Below are 7,513 nucleotides of genomic sequence, written 5' to 3'. Positions count from 1 at the left end.
AGTGGTTGTAAATGCTGATCTCATGTGCCTCTACAGAAGTATATTAGATTTAATAAAATCTTTTAAGTGATCTTATTTGAGATATACTATTTTTTTGTTTTGGTTTTTGGGTCACACCTGGCGATGCTCAGGAGTTACTCCTGGTTCTACACTCAGAAATAGCTCTTGGCAGGCACAGGGGATCATATGGGACACCGGGATTCAAACCACCGACTGTCCTGGATCAGCTGCATGCAAGGCAAACACTCAACTGCTACACTATCTCTACGGTCCCAAGATATATTATTCTTTTTTTTTTAATTTTTATTGTGCTAATAATGGCTTACATATCTTTCACAGTAGTATTTTAGGTACACATTAACATTGAATCAGGGGAATACCCATCACCAAATTTGTCCTCCCCCCATCCCAGTTCCCTTTCTGCAACCCATATACCCCACCATCACCCCTCCAGGCTGCTAGAGTAGGTGGTCCACTCTTTGTCTAGCTTACTATTAGTGGTCATATATCTGTTTAGTCCTGGTACCCTCCCTTGTTTCCCCCTCTATTTAAGAGGTGGAGCTAGATAAATTGAGTTATGTGGTTTTGTTTGAAGGAAAGAAAAGCAATAGAATGGGGTACAAAATAAGAAAAAATAAAAAATAAATAAAAAAAGAAGTCAAATACTTTGAAAATGGGTGGAGACCTTCTAGAGGCTTTCAACCTCAGTTTGAGAGAGGACATGAAAAAGGTAATTGAAACACCACAACAGTACAGAAAGAAATATCAAATTAAATATCCAGTGAGCACTACAGCAATAAAGACAAGCATCACACATTAGTCTCGGTTCTGAAATCAAATCATGCCGGAGTGCAAAAAGAAAGAGAAAGATAAGATAAAATAAAATAAAATTGGAGATATCAACTTCAATATCTACACCAAAATAAAGATGTCAAAAAATTGATCAATCAATAAATAAATGTGTGGAAAGATGATTGTTTTTTTTTTTTCTTTTTCCCCCTGCATAGGCACATTAAGTATTGGGAATATTATAGAGGGAATTCCCTTGGCCTAGGAGTTACAGGGTTTCTCCATCCCTGAAGTATACTGTCATGGGATTAACTGTAGACTCCTTGCATCATCATTTACTCTCTGCTTGGTGCTTTTGTGGTGTATGGAAAACTTCTGCTTCTTCTTGGATGGTAAAATCAGACCTCTGTATCTAGAGATCTTGGTGACTGTGAAGCTCAAGGAATGGAGCTTATGATGGAGTCTTTCTTTGAGGTTCTAGGAGTTCTGCTTCTTCAGTGTCGTTTTAATCCATCTTCTGTAATTGGTGGTCTTGGTCATTATGTTGCTCCTAGGATAGAGCCTGGGATAAAGTCTTTCGTTATGTTTCCGGAAGACCCGTTCAATTGCGGTTGTCTCAGTCAGACCTCTGGAGTTGGAGATCTTGTTTGTTGAACAGAACGTAGACCAAAAGCTAGGCTAGAGCTTTTCTTTCTTTCTGTTGTTGTTGTTGTTGGTCCCGGGATGCGTATTGTCGAGTCCTGGTTGTAACAACCAGTCATCTGTATATAACCATCTTGGCTTTTGCTTAGGTCAAAGGGTGACATGTTTTCTGATTTTGTCTTATTGTTGGCTGATGAGGAAGGATAACTTGCTCTTAGATCAAGTTGTTCCCATTTCCTCGTTGTCAGGTTATAAATTTAGAACTGGTGCATGTTGGCATCAGAGCAGCATTATGAATGCCCTGGAGGGGATTTGGTTCCTGGAGCTGTTGTGGAGAACTCTGTCAGTTCTATGTCTGGGATGCAGGAGACAAGGCTGGACGGTCAGTGTCTAGTTCCCTGGAGTCTAAGTTGGTTCCACATGACATACGTTCAGGGTGGGAGATGTCCCTGTGTTGTAAAGAAGTATGAGTTCTTATCCCTAGTAGATAAGAGCTTGTTTTTACACGTAAAATTTCCCCTTTGTTTAATAAGTCTTTGCAGGAAGAAGTGGTGCTACATTATATTGCTGGTGGATTTTTGGGGGTGGAGAAAGAAGAAAACAGAAACACACCAAAAACTAAAAATATATATGCTCACACAGAGATATATTATTCTAAATTTCAAATCAGATCCCCAAGTTAAGTCAAAAGGCAGATAGAAAGTGATTTCATGGGGATGGAGAGATAGAACAGTGGGTAAGATGCTGGCCCAAGTTTCATCCTTGGTGCCCCAAGTGCTCTTTGAGCACTGAGGTAGTGACCAGCCCTGAGCACAGCCATATGCAGTCCCCAAACAGAAAATAAACCAAAACAACAAAAAGTGGTATTATTTAATGATAATAATTTATAATTATATAGTTCCTAATTATAATTAGGATGTTATAATTATAATAATTTAATTACCTAATAATCAAGTAATCTGATTATCAAGTCCTACCTAAAGACTGAAGTCTATATGTAATGAAAGCCTTACTACTGCTTCTTTCAGTGTCTAAGTTATTGATATCATTCATGAAACTAAGAGCTACAATCAAAATATCAGCAATAGCAAACATCTATCAAGCATGAACTCTATACTGTAGTATAATAATAAAAATATACCTAAGTCATCTAAGTTAAGAATTTTAGAAATTTGGATTTTGTTTGGTTTTGTTGCTGCTGTTTGGTTTTTAGATCACATTCAGCGGTGCTCCTAACTTTCTCCTGGCTCTGAGCTCCGCAAAGGTTGAAGGAACCGTATGTGATGCTGGGGATTAAACTCGGGTTCATTGTGTGCAAGGCAAGTGCCTTACCTGAGTACTATCACTCTGGCCCCAACTCCCATGATATGTAAAGTGAGAATGATGACACTACTCCCAACACAAAGTAGAAGAGTTGCACCTAAAGATCAATGAGAATTTTAAGTTATCTACATTTGAGACTGAGAGAACACTGTAATGTTAGCAAGTCAACTGCTTATCTGACCTCCATCCAGCCACCCAAAGACTGTCTTTCTCTTTTTGACTAATTGAGTTGCCCTCTATAGTGAAAGAAATTTGGCACATACCTATTTTGAGTCTTCAATAAAAGATGTAAAAGGCACAATTGACACACACATTAAGAAATAACGTCAGAAAGTTCAGAGGATCCTAATAGTCAAAACTGTAAATAACAGAAAATGTTAGAGGATTCACATTTTATCCCCTTGCACACAGCTGACCTGGATTCAATCCCTGGTATCCCATATGGTCCCTTGAGCACTGCCAGGAGGAATTTCTAAGCTCAAAGCCAAGAGTAACCACTGAACATCACTGGGTTTGGCCTCCAAAACAAACAAAAATATTGGGAACCTAAGGTTCCACAATTTTTCTAATCCTAAAGACAACACTATGTGATTCAGGGAAGAGCTGAATTAAACTCTTTATTTAAGCCTGGCTTAATTCTCATATGGATTTGCCTGCAACATTCAAAAAAGGAAGCTTTTGAGGCAGAGTGATAATACAGCAGGTAAAGCATTTGCTGGTCTGGATTTGATCTCTGACATCTGTATGGTCCCCTGAGCACCACTAGGAGTAATTCCTAACGCAGAGCCAGGAGTAAGCCCTTAGCATGACTGAGTGTGGCCCAAATCAGAAAAGCAAAGGTTTCTATCCTGGAGGAATAATGATTTTGATGATCGGTAGCCAGGCAGTGAGGTCCCTCGCAGGGGTCCTCAAACTTTTTAAACAGGGGGCCAGTTCACTGTCCTTCAGACTGTTGGAGGGCCAGATTATAGTAAAAACAAAAATTATGAACAAATTTCTATGCACACTGCATATATCTTATTTAGAAGTGAAGAAACAAAATGGGAATAAATACAATATGTGGCCCGCGGGCCGTAGTTTGAGGACCATTGCGAGTCTAGATACACCATTAAATTAACACAGTCGCTGGCTTGTAAGACAGTCCTACTTGGCAATTTTCAATACTCATGTGAAAGAGGCAGTTTTCTAGTCTGTCCCCTCATAAAGGAGATGGGGCAGCTGGCAAGGAACCAAGTTCAAGTCTTGGTCTCTAAATAAGAATAAGAGAGCCAAAGGATAGTTGGGGGAGGGTTGACTACCACAGTCATACCAGCAAGACAGTGAATTTTCTTCTTGTTCTCCTCAACTAATTAGATTTTCATTTTAATTAGGCTGACTCCATCTGCCAGTCCTTCTTAAATCCATATTCTTACAGAACATGAGATTGCATCCCAATCCAAACTTTATATCCAGCCGGGTTTAAACAGCAAAGAATTTAGAGAAATTGGAGTTTGAACAGGGTTTATTTGTATAATTAATAATTCAATTAGCTGAAATATTATGGGCAATCTACATTCCAATTAAGACATTCCCCTCCATGAGTTAGCCAAGAGACAAGCATGTTAGAATAATGTTAGAAATACATTCCAGAACCCCCTGAGATTCCAAGGACATCAACTCACCAGGAAAAGCCAGACAAATCTAAATGCATGTCTCCAAGAGTTCAATTCCCACCGGTAGTTACTCAAGTTGCTTCGGAAGAAAGAAGACTCAAAAATTGAGTGTAATGTAAAATATGTCAAACTTTTTAAACATTAAATGCTGCAAGTTCTTTTCCAGCTTCTAGTTAAAAGGCAGAAAGATTCATTGCTCCAACCATCAAAAGGACTATGCAAATAGTTCACACACAAGCATGCACACATAACACAGATCACCTTGCCCCCCCCCCCCTTCTTCCCCATGGCTCAGAGTTTTCATCAAGAATCTGGCAAGCTTGCCTGCTGTCCTGAAGTCTCTTCCAATCCCAGAGCCTCCCTGCTCTCATATTTCAGTCAGTATGTAATTCAGACCTAAGTTGGATTTAAAGTGCAGTGGCCAATTTGTAAATAGCCCATGATTCCAGAGAGAGTGGCCAAGGTGAACACAAGAGACACTGGCCATAAACTATAAAATAAAAGGCTGTAATTTGTCATAAAATGTGCTTCTCTATTCATATTCTCCTCCCACTCGACTCCACTCTCCCCTCCCCAAGAAAAGCTCAAAACATTCATGGCTCTTAAGAGTTAAATGAAGGAAGACTTTAAAATTAAGCCTAAAAGAAAAAAAGAGGAATATTCTTTCTCTCCTAACTCCAGTTGGAGTTTCAAATCAACTTCCTAATCCTGCTGTTTCTGGGCCAACCACCCCCATCATTCTCTATTTCCTTCCTAAGAACCAACTGCATCTCAGGCTGTTCCCTCTTGGCTGTGCCAGAAGGGAGCCCTCCTGCATGCCTGGGACCACCCACAGACTCCTGGCTCTGTTTGGCCAGGAGGACACAACTGCAAAGAGGGAACATCTCGCCTGTTTGCAAAAGGGGGCAAGTCACCTTGGTTCTAGCTGTCAGATCTTAGCTATAGTTACCAAGACTTCCTGTTAAGACTGCCATGAATATAATCCATGGTTAGAGTATGGATATATCTAGAATGGAGATGTTCAAGCAGCGGTGGGTGGTCCAGTGCTTGGCTGGTCAAAGCATCACTACTAATTTAGGTTTATAAAATAAATTTCAAGAATACCCTCTGAAATTCCACCTCAATGGGTCTGAACACTGTCACGGAGAATCTGCCTATGATGATCAAGTTTTAGACACACTGTTAGCTCTAGAACCAAGCCTTTCTAGGGAGTGAGAATGGATGAATTCTGGACAAACGTATGTTTCTTGCAAACCTCATTCCATCCCTCACTCCCTCCATCCATCCTGACCACAGCCACCTCAAACCAAAAGATTTTTTCTAACTGGGTACTTTTGAAAGAGGAACCAGTCACATTCCGGTGTATACCAAGAATAGAATTAAAAAAAAAAGATCAAATCCTTGGAAATGACTAGACTTGACTTCTATTTCCATCTCTGAGCCTAACAGACTCCATATTCAGTTCCTCCTTTGTGACTCTAGAGCTGGAAATTCTCAGATGAGGGTGAACCAAGGGTGAACCTCAATGTCCCCAGATACTAAATAGAGATAGTGAGGTAAATGGTGATAGTCCTCAAGCTCTGCCAGGTATAAGCCCTCAAAAAGTTAGTTGTGGTCAAACCAACTTCCCGATTAAAATGAATAGACTGAGGGAAAGTATATGACAATGACAATGATATGAACCTAGGTAAAATCAGAATATCTTTCAAATTAAGTATCTTCATGATAGGATCATAGACACTCAGGAAAATTCTATTAGATATTCCCATGGTATCCTATGTGGGCACACACATAAAATATTCTGCACTTTCAGGGTATTTGTACCACAGAAGGTCCTAAAATGAAAGCCCTAAGAATATTGTATACACTAAGTTAAAAATCATCAAGAGTTGACAAATTTTGTAAAATGCAAAATAGTAAATACTTTACAACTGGCAGATCATGAGGTCTCTATCACAACAACTTAGCTCTGCTGTAATAGAGGGAAAACAGTCAAAGAGCAGAGCTGAATGGATAACCTTGCTGGGTTCCATGAAAATTTTACAGAAATAAGGGCTACTGCAATATAGTATAGTAGGTATGGTGCTTTCCTTGCACATAACCAATTAGGATTGAATCTTTAGCATATATGATCTTTCAAGCCCCACAAAGAGTAATCCCTGGGCAAAAAGCCAGGAGTTAAGTCCTAAGCACTGCCAATGTGACCCAAAATATATAAATAACTTTACAGAAACAGTCAACGGGCCATTTTTAGGGGTTACAGATTGTCTAAACCTGGTTTTAGAATTTAGCTAAGGCAATATGAGTAAAAACTCACTCATAGAAAATGGAGGAATATATATGGCCTGAACAAAAGCCTTCTTCTTACTGTTGTAGTTTTTGTTTGTCTATTTATTTGTTTTGGGGTCACACCCAAAGGTGCTCAGGCTAATTTCTGGTTCTATGCTCAAGCATAATTTCGGAGAGGCAATGGACCATATATGGTTATGTGGATCAAATCTGGGTGGTCGTGTGTAAGGCAAGAGCTGTATTTTCTCTCTACCTGCTGTCTTATCTCTCTGGGCACTTCTGTGGGTTTCTGAGAACAGATCAATTACAAACAGACCTGGCCTACTTCATAGACTCAAGCACTATATCAACTAAACTGTTTGCATGAAAAACCCCCTCTAACTAACTAAACAATAATTATTGTCATTCCTGGAAAGGATTTGAATGAAAGCAGTTAACAAAACAATATTGGTTTATCAAAAATAAATTCAGAAGGGGTAAAGATAAAGAGTAACACAGCCTGAAAACTCTGAGACTGGCATGGATTTGACTTACTTAAGTGGAGTTGCCACAGGAGATAGAAAATTACCTTACTTGTTTGGCAAATTTCATCAGGAAACATCTTTACATGCACCATGATTAAAACATAACCTGTAGAAAGCAAGAAGAGAACAGCTCTCTATTTCCCCCTGTGGTCATGTTTATTTAAGGACCTTTTAAATAATATACATGTCTGTAATCAGATGCCACCCAAAGATATAAATGACATTATTAACTAGACTAGAGCCTGCTCTTTTCTGCCTCCACTAGATTTTTCCCTATCCAACAGGCAAGCTTCA

This window comes from Suncus etruscus, chromosome 7 (genome assembly GCF_024139225.1).
Source record: "Suncus etruscus isolate mSunEtr1 chromosome 7, mSunEtr1.pri.cur, whole genome shotgun sequence".
NCBI classification, from domain to species: domain Eukaryota; kingdom Metazoa; phylum Chordata; class Mammalia; order Eulipotyphla; family Soricidae; genus Suncus; species Suncus etruscus.
Note: the sequence above shows the minus strand (reverse complement) of the source record.